General features: G+C 41.1%; 2 long non-coding RNA genes across 2 annotated transcripts; both read left to right on the top strand.

Moving 5' to 3' along the window:
* Positions 1-2,933: 2,933 nt before the first annotated feature.
* Positions 2,934-3,933, top strand: LOC140222990 (uncharacterized). The gene is made up of 2 exons (XR_011898387.1): positions 2,934-3,300; positions 3,462-3,933. It is a non-coding gene; the product is annotated as an uncharacterized lncRNA (long non-coding RNA).
* A 4,222-nt stretch (positions 3,934-8,155) lies between these two features.
* On the top strand, positions 8,156-11,846 carry LOC117858297 (uncharacterized). The gene is made up of 6 exons (XR_004640944.2): positions 8,156-8,620; positions 8,703-8,756; positions 8,841-9,057; positions 10,039-10,149; positions 11,239-11,292; positions 11,626-11,846. It is a non-coding gene; the product is annotated as an uncharacterized lncRNA (long non-coding RNA).

Genomic DNA, 11,846 nt, shown 5'->3' with positions numbered 1-11,846 from the left:
GCGCTTGACTGGCCTTGATTTCCTTTATCAGCAGCATCTTTCTTCCGAGCCTTCTCCTCAACATCAAGAGATGCTATTAGGTTTTCAACTAATATCTCATGTCTCCTATGTTTCAGAGTTGTGGCGAAATTTTTCCACGTGGAAGGTAATTTTGCAATTATGCATCTAGCCATAAACTTGTCAGGTATCTCCCACTTGAGCTGCTCAAGGTCCTTCACCATGCACTGCACCTCATGCGCCCGTTCTACCACAGAACGGTTGTTCACCATCTTGTAGTCATGGAAGCTCTCCATGAGGTACAGTTCACTGCCTACATCTGTTGCACCATACTTTGTAACCAAAGCATCCCACAACTCCTTTGCATCTGTTGAGTCCACATAGACATCGATCAGATGGTCAGAGAGCACGCTGATGATACATCCCATGAAAAGATTATTGGCATCCGCGAACTTCTTCTGCTGCTCAGCAGTTAGTTCGCCTTCTGGTTTGCCTTTTGTCGTGTCCTAGATGTGCATCGCATTAAGCCACATACGGACCTTTGATTACCATCTCTTAAAGTTCACACCAGAAAACTTTTCTAGCCTCAATGACTCAGCAAAACCAACCATCGAAAAATCAACAAATTGCTTATTATAGGGTTTTTGGATTGTTGGATAATTACGCAATTGCTGTACTAATTTTTGAAATAAATAAATCATGACAAGAGACAATTCTAGCATGCAAAATTCTAACACACTAGACAACAGGAATATCATAATCATGATCTTAGAAAACATGATTAACAACCAAATCAGATCACGGCACACGTACCGAGAAGTAGTGATGACGAACGGCGCTGATGGAACGACGACGGTGTTGTGGACGGATCGCAGCAGCCGATGTCGAAGACGACGGTACGTTGCAATACGAAGATTGGACGGAGGACGAGCCGTGACGATGAACTTGAGCAATCGCGCGGAGCGCTTCCCAAAAACCTTATTCGTTCCTAGTGCAAGATCACAAGAATGATCGGTTCCGGAGACCTGCTCTCCCGTTCGCCGGTGCACGTCGACACAACGGAATGAAGAAGACTACAGTGGCGGCGTAGCAGTGTAGAAGAGGCAAAACCTAACTCATATAGACCACCTTAGGGATACCCTAACCTAGGACCTTCCCGTATAGTAGTATATGGTGCGTATTTTTCATGAGAGGGGTGGTCCGTATTTATAGGGAGAAAAACTCCAACATCCTCGTCTATTAGTAATACGGGATTAATAGATGATGTACCCTATTACGCTAATAGACTTTTAAGATTTATTCAGAATTATTTATATGGTCCAAACCCATATATCTAACATCACTGGACACGCTATTTGGAAACGCTATTTGGAACTGGAATACCTTCACTCCAAAAAATTGTCGCTTCACCAAATAAGCCACCCCATCCACTTTCTCTCATGGTGTTCGAGTGAGCTTTTACATCATGAATAAGCTGTATTAGGGGATGTTTGGATACAAGGTACTTTAGGAGGGGTCCCATCGGATGTTCGGACGCTAATTAGGAGGACTAAACATGAGCTAATTATAAAACTAACTGCAGAACCCTTATACTAATTCGCGAGACAAATCTATTAAGCCTAATTAATTCATCATTAGTAAATGGTTACTGTAACATCACATTGTCAAATCATGGACTAATTAGACTTAATAGATTCGTCTCGCAAATTAGACTCCATCTGTGTAATTAGTTTTGTAATTAAATTATATTTAATACTTCTAATTAGTATCTAAACTTCCGATGTGACATGTCCTAAAATTTATAACGTCACATCCAAACAGGCCCTTAAGCTGCAAGTGTTTGAGTTGGTCTGCGGCTCCGAGCATATCCTGTTTGTACCCGTCTGAACTATGTAGAAGGTCTACTAACGATCAGCTATGAGCCAGGACAGACACCCAAGCTCGCCGTGCCTTTTGAGTCCGCCCCCTGATCCAAAACAATAAAGTGCTCATGTTGATCATTCAAGACAAATAGCAAATGAATAGTGAGTAATTTGTGCTAATTTGACTTGAAGAAAGTGATTGCAATGTCATACTGCTTTGTGCTTGGTTCAAAGGAGTGAACTGAACTTATAAGCTTGGTGCATTAGCACATTGAAGTGCGTTAGCTTGTTAGCAAGCTTTGCAACCCTCTAACTTGGACTTGGTGTGGAGCTCTTTCAGATGAGGAGACCCTTTTTATTTCATGGAGCCAACTCCATAGGTGGTCGTCAAATGACTGGCCGCGAGCCATGAGGCGAAGAATTGCCACCATGGTAATTCATTCATGTGGCTTAGCTCTCATCTTTCTGTAGTGGTGTCCATGAGTCCTGGCCGAGAAAAACTCAATGATCAGGAGTATTCTTGGTGGAACTCAAATGTGGAATGATGCATTACTTGCCATCGATACTATGGGATAAATCGTTTTGTGGGGTCCTCTAACTCATCGTGTTTACGTTTCTATATTTCATACTTACACCCTCTATGGGTCAGGTTGTACGGATGCTCGAGGCAGAAGATGTGCTTTTATTATCTTCTTAATTTTATAGAATAGTTATAGATATAATTGACTAGATTGCAAAACTATTTTGTAAGTTTGTGCAATCAAACTAAGTAACCCTTAGCCGCACATCTAAATAGAATAATTATGTTTTATCCTAAGTAAGTTATAAGTGAATGATTGATTTTAAGTTCTCTCTCCTCTTAGGGCATCAGGAGTGTATAATGTCCACGTCGGTCTTATGGTGGGTCCCGCGCAATGTTGAGGTCGGCACTGCTACGTATAGTACCCAGGCCGGTCTTAAGGGTGGGACCCACACCGAATAAAAAAATCACCCAGCACCCAGGTCCTGCAGCTCAGCTAGGTATTGACGAGGCAAACGGGCAGCGGACGGCGCTGCCTTCCTCCCTTCCTTTGATTTTTTATCGGTAATGCTAAGCTCGCAACGTCCGACGCCAGCAAAATATCGGACGCCACGTGGCTCTTTCCCGTTCACGTGAATCTTATCCCTTCGTATATTTATTCCCATGATCTCATTCACCGAACAAGATAGTCCTCCAACAGCTCTCTCTCTCTCCACACACACAGCAAGTTTCCGGTGGCCTCGTCTCCCACCCCAACGGCGGCACACTCCCCCACCACGGCGTCCTCCTCGTCCACCCCGGCGGCGGCGCGCTCCTCCACTCCGGGAACCTCGTCCCCCACCCTGGCGGCGCCCCTCCCCCCACTCCGGCGTCCTAAACCAACCGGGAGGCTGGTTGTCGTGGATCTGAGTATTGCAATAGGTACCTCATGGTGTTGCAATAGTTATTTTTGGATGTTGCAACGGTGGCTTTTGATGTTTCATCTGTTTTGCACCGGATCCGGTGGCCCTCTCCCCGACCCCGGCGAGATCCGAGCGGGGAAGGATCGGGCGGCGGCCATGGTGGACGACCTTCGGCGGCAGGCTGGTTGTCGTGGATTTGAGTGTTGCAATAGCTACCTCATGGTGTTGCAATAGTTATTTTTGGATGTTGCAACGGTGGCTTTTGATGTTTCATCTGTTTTGCACCGGATCTGGTGGCCCTCTCCTCGACCCTGGCGAGATCCGAGCGGGGAAGGATCGGGCGGTGGCCATGGTGGACGACCTTCGGCGGCAGGCTAGTTGTCGTGGATCTGAGTGTTGCAATAGGTACCTCATGGTGTTGCAATAGTTATTTTTGGATGTTGCAACGGTGGCTTTTGGTGTTTCATCTGTTTTGCAACAGTCTGACTTGCCAGCAATCGGGTGTTACACCAACTTGTTCATGATGTTGCATATAGTTGTTTTCTTTGTTTCGTCTCTTCTTCTTTCGTTGTTGCAATGTTGTAAGAGATATTTTTTTTTGCAATGTGTCTGTTTTGAATATTGCACGAAGCAATTCGGGATGTTTCATGCACGTAAAGGTGTTGCAATCCTCGGTGTTGCAAGTGTTGATTTTTGATATTTCAATAGTTATTTTTCAATGTTGCGACGGAGTGTCCGATAAAATAAAATTATCGGACGTCCGGACGCTAACACTTCCGTTTTTTTATTGCTTGAGGCCGGGTGCTTAGGCCTCCTCCGCTATGTATGAGGTCGACTTTAATGGTATTAGGATCCGGGTGTTTGATACAAGTGCTAAACTTTAGAAGGGTCACATAAGATGTTCGGTTGCTAATTAGGAGAATTAAACATGAGCTAATTATAAAACTAACTGCAGAACCCCTATACTAATTCGTGAGACAAATCTATTAAGCCTAATTAATCCATCATTAGCAAATGGTTACTGTAGCATCACATTATCAAATCATGGACTAATTAGGCTTAATAGATTCGTCTCGCGAATTAGACTCCATATGTGCAATTAGTTTTGTAATTAGATTATATTTAATACTTCTAATTAGTATTTAAACATCCGATGTGACATGTCCTAAAGTTTAGAACGGCGGATCCAAACAGGCACAACTTTTTCTTTCACCGGATTAGAGATAAGATAACATCTACGTTGGTGTTGGGTTTATATATGAACAAATAAGAGAGGAAAGTAAGTTAAAACAGTTTTGATATAGTCTTAGACTTCGGTTAACTATAACTAGTAAAGTCAAATTGCGCGGGTTAGATACCCTTTTAATCAAATTGTCAAATGGCATTGGCTCCTCGACGGTGGTCGGTGGACGCAGCCCCAAACGTGGTCTGCTAGCTGTGTAAGTGTAATACCTTTTCTGCCCGTTCATTGCCACAATCTTGAGATATAGAATCTCTGAATTCTCAATAACTCAAAATTGTATTTCATACACGCCCTTTTTCCTATTTATTAAAAATTGGACTACTATTTTTCTATATATTTTATATGGAACCTTTATTTATGTATTTTGTTGTACGTAGTATATTGAAATCAATCTACTTATTTTATATAATTGTTGATTATAAATTTTGCTATATTTTTTCGACTTGACATTGACCTTTTGATTTAGCCTCGAACCATTAGATGATGAGAATAATTGACGGTGTAGATTAATTTTTTTTCTTTCCCATTTATACATGGCTTGTAAACATGCCATTTTCTAAGAAATGAAGCTCCTTGAATGGTCTCTGAGGGGAAAAAAAAGGTTGAACATGAGAATCAAGGAAAAAAGGTTGAAAATGAGAATCAAGAAAAACGGCTACATGCAATGAGCACATCTTCTCTACCAAATGTCAATAAAATCCTAGATATGAATGATTTTTTACTTTTATCATAACTTAATATTAAACTTGCTTGCTTGCTTCTCGCTCACACATGCCGCAAGGTGCAACGTGACCGGCACGACTCACTATGAGGTGGATGACCCTATTTTTTTCAAACCCCATCTATGGAACCTTTGCCTGCACTGCCTGTTTCTCTTACTCACATATCCTCTCTCGATCCTCTCTTGATTGCTCTTGCTCGGTAGATCCACTCATTCCACCCTCATCCCCATCGGCTAATGAGAGTATGTCTGAGCTAGCAGGGTAAATGCTTCTTCTCTCTACTAGAAATCGAGCACCTGATCGCCACTTAAATCAATCTCACACGCTGTAGATCCAACCCACATACAACCAGAGGTGAGTACACTCTCCCTAAATCCATGGGTTGAATATTGCTGCTGTCAAAGTTGAAATGATTATAATAATCAATACATAGTTGATGACCACTGCCTCATCATCTTAGATCCTACACGCTGGGGCCATTGAGCGTGCGCCATGCTCACCACATCCAAATGCCCTTCCTACTGCTGTGGTTAGAACGTGGGGGTTGAACAGTGCTGATCGGCTTCAAGAAGCTTCTTGTCGGCACGAAGAGAATAGAACGACTCCATGAATAATGAATCTTGGACTCCCTAACATTCATCTAGCTTGGAGACCTACATCAACATTGCATCAATGATGTGTAACTCATCATGCTCGGTGATTCGCATTGGCCTTGAATCAGCAACCACATGTAGGACGCATACTGGACATCACTATTTCTCAGCATCGATGTAGATATAGGCGGCACATAGCTCTAGGGTGACACATCGACCTCATTGCATCTTTGGCTAGCGACTTGATTTTGATTTCATCCACCACAAAAAGATTCCATGGGCACTGTCAAGGATTTAATTTGCACCGGGAGTATTGATTTCATTTCACCAGCACGGATGGATTCGGAGGAGGATTCGGTCCTCCAATGCTTCAATTTGTATAGCCGGGCGTATATAGTAATGTCCACAAGCATCGATTAGTGCCATTGAGGCTTTGATTTTTGCAGCTTCCACAATTCAATCTCTATATATGGGCGTCAATTTTGTCGCAAAGCTTTGGTCTTGAAGCTGAGACGTTAAAACTTTGATTTTGTGCAACGGGGTGTCGATTCCACAGCCACACCTGCATTAACATTGCTGGTGCTTCTATTTGCACCGGCAAGCATAAAGGCGCCCACGAATGTTTTTTCACTACTTTTTATATCAATGGGTGCTCATCGAATCCGTTGTCACACATTGTTTTGTGTTGCCAAAGCTTCAATTGTTATCATGTTAAGGGGAGGAAACAAATATATGAGTTGACATGGAAAGAAATATGAATGTAAACCATTATAATTTGAGCCCACAACTGCATCTGTTTATAGACTATTCTTATTTTTTTTCACCGACTAATGGGGGCAGTTTCTGGCCTCTCTTAGTGAATGTTATGGCTTCTTTTAACACCACATGTTGGATTTTATTGTTTATCTTTTCCTATCATTAGTTTTACACTTTGATTGAATTTATATGGTATTAGAATATTTTTATTCTTTTTAATATAAAATTTAGATACTAATTATTTAACTCGAAATGTGTTCTTTATTCAAGAAATTTATTTCCAATATAAAAATTAAAAACCAATTTTGTCATTATTTTTATTCTGAATTTAATTAGTTATTATTGCATCTGGCATGGACTCTTTATTTACCTGTATTGCTTCCTAATTTGCATAGAAATCAGTTGCAAACTTCCATGTTTTTAGATTTTGATTTTTTTTATATTGTTTGCCGTATTTGACTTGGATTTTTTTATTTAGTCTACACGGTGTATTTTTTTCTAATTAAAACAATAACTTCTTAGCTCCCTCGACGAATGTGTTTGGATGAACTATTGTAAAGATTGCTTATTTGATCTCATTCGTGACCCTTCTTATCAAGTGGTAGATATTTTTTTCTCTCTTGGCATCACGTGGAGTCTTTTTTTTTTTTTTTGCGAATTGAGCTTGCTCAGCTGGTAAGTTCCGTATGGTGGAATTTGCCCACCCGAGTTTGAGTCCTTGACTCGGCACAGGTGTTTGCATTTTTCTGGATTAATCTAAGAATTTAACCGGCATTATTTTCTTTCAGTGGTAGGCGACGTACCTGCCGACACTCAGGTGCCAGTGGTGACTTTGTCAATCTCAAGGATATGACAGCTCAGTGTCTCGTTGCATTGTTAGTGCTCATAAGGGTTTTATTGCATGCATGTATTCATAGGGTTAAGTATGTGTGTATATCCGTGAGCGTCTGCTTTGTACCGTGTTTCGAAAAAAAGGTGGAATCTATTTTTACTCTCGGTTTTCTTTCATTTGTAGCATCGGATGAATCCATATATGTCTTTTAACTTCACGGTAATTAATCTATCTCTCATGTAACCTACTGTAAAGGACTTTACCATCTTTTCCTATATATGGTGGATGGACACCTTTCTCTCACGTTACTTCAGGAAAATGACTTTACAATTTCGGTAGGTGCATGTACGTCATTTTTCCTATTTGTTATTCCTAATCTTAGCTAATTATTATAGGACCGTTAGATCTTCATAAAATCGGACGATTTATATTCTTCTCTTTTTTATAATTAATGTGGGAATTTCTAAACCTCTTGACGAACGTTGTGGGTTTTTTAATACTATTGTATTAAAGATAAGGTAATGACCGGCCGTAATTTTGTTTTCCGAAACGGCCGGTGACATCCATCGTCTATCCACGATCGGCGAGATCATTTGCAAGCGGCCTTTCAGGAGCCCCGCGTGCATCGCCTCTGTACTGGGCCCACGAGCTAGAAGACTGGAGAGCTATCCCGAAACCTCAGATGCACACCGATTCATTTCCCCTTCCCCTCCCTCTCTAGCGTGCGATTGGTTCGCGGCACCCTCGCGTCCAGGCTTCCCGCGTGCGACCTTCGTGCGCGATTGGTTTCCTGAACTCGGCCTGGGCCGCGGTATGCAAAAGGTTTCCCGAGGTGCGGCCGGATCTTTCGTTTTCCCGAAGCCACGCTCCGGGATGCGGCGGCTGACGCATGGGGCGAACGCGCAGGGGGAAAAAAACAGATTAGAGCTTCGGAGCAGGCAACCGAACAAGTTCCCACGTGAGCCTGGCTGGCTGCATGCAAACATCAATAAAAGGGAGGTGCATCTGGCGAGTCTGGCCGGCGGGAGCCCGGATGGGTGGCGCGAGCCAGGCCACGCTGGTCCGAAAACCAATCAGGCCCCTAGGTTCTCTCTGTCTCGTTTGCTGGCGATTTGGTTTAAGAACCACTTGGATCCATTTAACTTGGAGGGGAAATGCAAATCAGTGGAGGCGAGGTGGGGCTGCGCTTGACGGTGAGTCCTCGATCGTGGTTTTTTGGGGGGTTTTACCTTCCGCGTTCTGTGCAGATCGACTTATTTGAATTTTTTTTTCCAGATCTTTGGTGGATAGTGAAGCGAGGTTGATGAGGACTGACGACCATGATGGAGAGTAATCCGCTTTATTTGTTGTTTATGGGGATTTTTTTGCATTCTTTTTGTTTGTGAAATTTGATTGACCGGGGGCATGTTTCAGTGGATTTTCAGGGGATAGTGAAGTGCAAATCAGGAGGTATGAGTAGCAGCGATGCACACAATGACAAAGGTGAGTACTCGTTTCATCAGGATTGTGGAGATTTATTTTTGCGTTGACCTCCCTCTTCTGTGAAGCTACTGATATTTTTGTTCACTTTTGGATTTCGAGGAAACTTCAAATTTGTTTTGACGATGAAGAGGATGCAGTGCACACGGAGGTGAGTCTCGGATCTGATTCGTGTTTACTTCATTTGGTTGCTATCCCTTTCCTAGGGTTTTCTGTTGAACACGTTCAAATCAGAATCGTATTGCGTATGTTTGTTCTATTTTCTGGTCTATGCGATTTTAAATCGATTCGCCCTCCCCCAATTTCACCTGGCACATTAGGAAAACTCACCTGGCCCACCGCCCATAGCTTCACAGATCACACAGCTTTGCCTCTGTGAGCTGATGCGGAACTCCTTTTCCAGGAGCAGTGATTGGTCAGCAGGAAAAATCTGCAATTTTGTGAATCTGAAGCAGACCTGCCAGTGCTCCCATCATGAATTCGTTCATGATGATGAATTAGTTGCTGGATGTGTTGGCAAGGTTTTATCATCTTTAGGGGTGTTTGGTTCCTCTGACTTATTTTTAGCACTCGTCACATCGAATGTTTAGATACTAATTAGGAGTATTAAACGTAGACTATTTACAAAACCCATTATATAAGTGGAGGCTAAACGGCGAGACGAATCTATTAAGCCTAATTAGTTCATGATTTGATAATGTGTTGCTACAGTAAACATTTGCTAATAATGAATTAATTAGGCTTAATAGATTCGTCTCGCCGTTTAGCCTCTACTTATGTAATGGGTTATGTAATGGGTTTTCCCAGATATGCATAGGAAATTTTCTGGAGTGGTCATGCAAGAGCGGTGGAAACCTGTGATTGAAGCATATTTACCAGCTGATGATATTTTCAGGAAGTTTACAGTTCAGAGTTTTGGTTCCAACGGCACCAGACCTTTTGCACCTTATTTTTTTATGGATTTATGTATGTAGCTTTGTTGGATGGTAACAGAAGGTGGTCATAGAAAACTATAAATTTATCTGTATCGAGGCATGGAATATTTAGCATTTTTCTAGGTCAACCTGACACATACACGAACCAAAATGTTTGTTGATACAAGAGCTGACAGTTGAGTAATTCGTTTGTGCAGCACAATACTTTGGTTGGTACCAGATGAATGATGACTTCTGGTATGATGATGTACCTTCTCTCACCATGGCCATGCCATATAGTTCATTCATCTACGGCTACATGAGCTCAAGTACGCAATAATATGGATAGGAATTTGGAAATAATATGTTTCTTAGTTATCCAAAACAATATACTTGAATACGCAATAATATGACCCTGAGTAGGTAATAATATGGTTCATCAGTATGCAAAACAATGTACTTCATTAGGCAAGTCATTTTATCATTTTTTTAATTAGTTGTGTGCCAACTGTTGGGGGGTTCTTAGGGGCAAGTTTAGTCATTATATAGCATTCTTATAAGATCTACTCATATCAATTGTATGTCATTTTATTCTTTACTGATGCTTTGTAAATCAGTCTAGCTATCTAAATTTCTTAGTGCGTTTTACTCAAAAGCAGGTTATTCTTCTCAGCGTGGTGGCTTGACAAATTAAGTGCAAAACTACATATTGAATGCATGCTACTGACACCTTTTTCCTTAGCATTATGGGAAACATTTTAACAAGTTCCCGTAGGCATTTAAATATTATTCAAATAGCATTTAAAATGTTTAGCTTAAGCAATTTTTTTGAATATTCCATGTCTCATGTGATAGACACTCTTTTTGTTTGTAACCGCATCTTTTACACCATTATAGATAAAATCAGAAGCCAAATAGATTAGGTTCCTTTAGATTAAACCAACACAAGCTTTTTAAATAAACTGAACAATGTGGTTCCTGAGTCTAAGGTCCCTTTGCTTGTTTCTCTAAACATTTTGGAGCAGTGTGACTTGGTGGACTACTTCACTTGCAAAATCTTGCACCTTTTTGTTCTTCCTCTTTGCCTGAGCATTCATCCCACTAGTTAGTCTATTTTCCGTTTTTGTGCCTTTTCACTTTTGATCTTGGTGGGTTGTTCATCTTTGGCGATGTAGCAGCTGGATAAGTTGGGGTATCATGGATTATAGTTGAGATACCAAAAAACGATGTAGCTACAGGTGCATCTAATTAGTTTCTGAACTTCATTAGGCAGGAAAAAAATACTATCCATGAGAATAGCCAAATAAATGTACTCTTATCAAGCAATATTGTGGCAAGATCAAAGCAGAACAGTACAAATCATTAGGCAAATTTTCCTATCTAACTGCTCTTCATTTTGTTCTGTTCTTAAATTGCAGGTTCCTAAGTCTTCCAGCGGGGTGGAGATCAAGTAATAGTCATAAACCAGGAAGGTAACATTCTGCACTTTAATCATACAACCAATGATGCTCTTACAGCACATATTACATCGTAATAAGCTAGTAGCAACCCTCGCGATAACTGTATTCAAAGTCGTTTTGAGCCATAAAACTCCATGCATGTTCATTACAAAGCAGTTTGAATATATTCAATAGGCAATCAAATACTACCCAGCAAGAAGTTTAATTATGTTCAATAAGCATTTAAGAATCCCTGTAATGCATACAAAAAGGCTAGTTATTTCAACGGTAATATCGTACGTTTCTTTCACTTGGTACGTGTTACATGTTCTCTGATTCTTTCTTTTTTTCATCACTACATTGCAGTATTAAATGGAATTGCAAACTGAAGGGCCAGCAAAAATATGATGTACTGCCTGTTTAGGAAAGCAAATACGTTGGGGAGAATGTTGAGCAGAAATTGTGCACGGATGATGTGTTGTTTATTTGATCTAGATTTTCACGTGGTTGAAAAGGAACTTTGACTGTCTTTGTTTTGGGCAGATGAATTCCTAATCGTCATTTTGATTCAGATACTTTTTTTTGCT

This window comes from Setaria viridis, chromosome 5 (assembly GCF_005286985.2).
Source record: "Setaria viridis chromosome 5, Setaria_viridis_v4.0, whole genome shotgun sequence".
NCBI lineage: Eukaryota > Viridiplantae > Streptophyta > Magnoliopsida > Poales > Poaceae > Setaria > Setaria viridis.
This window is presented reverse-complemented; position numbering and strand designations above follow the sequence as displayed.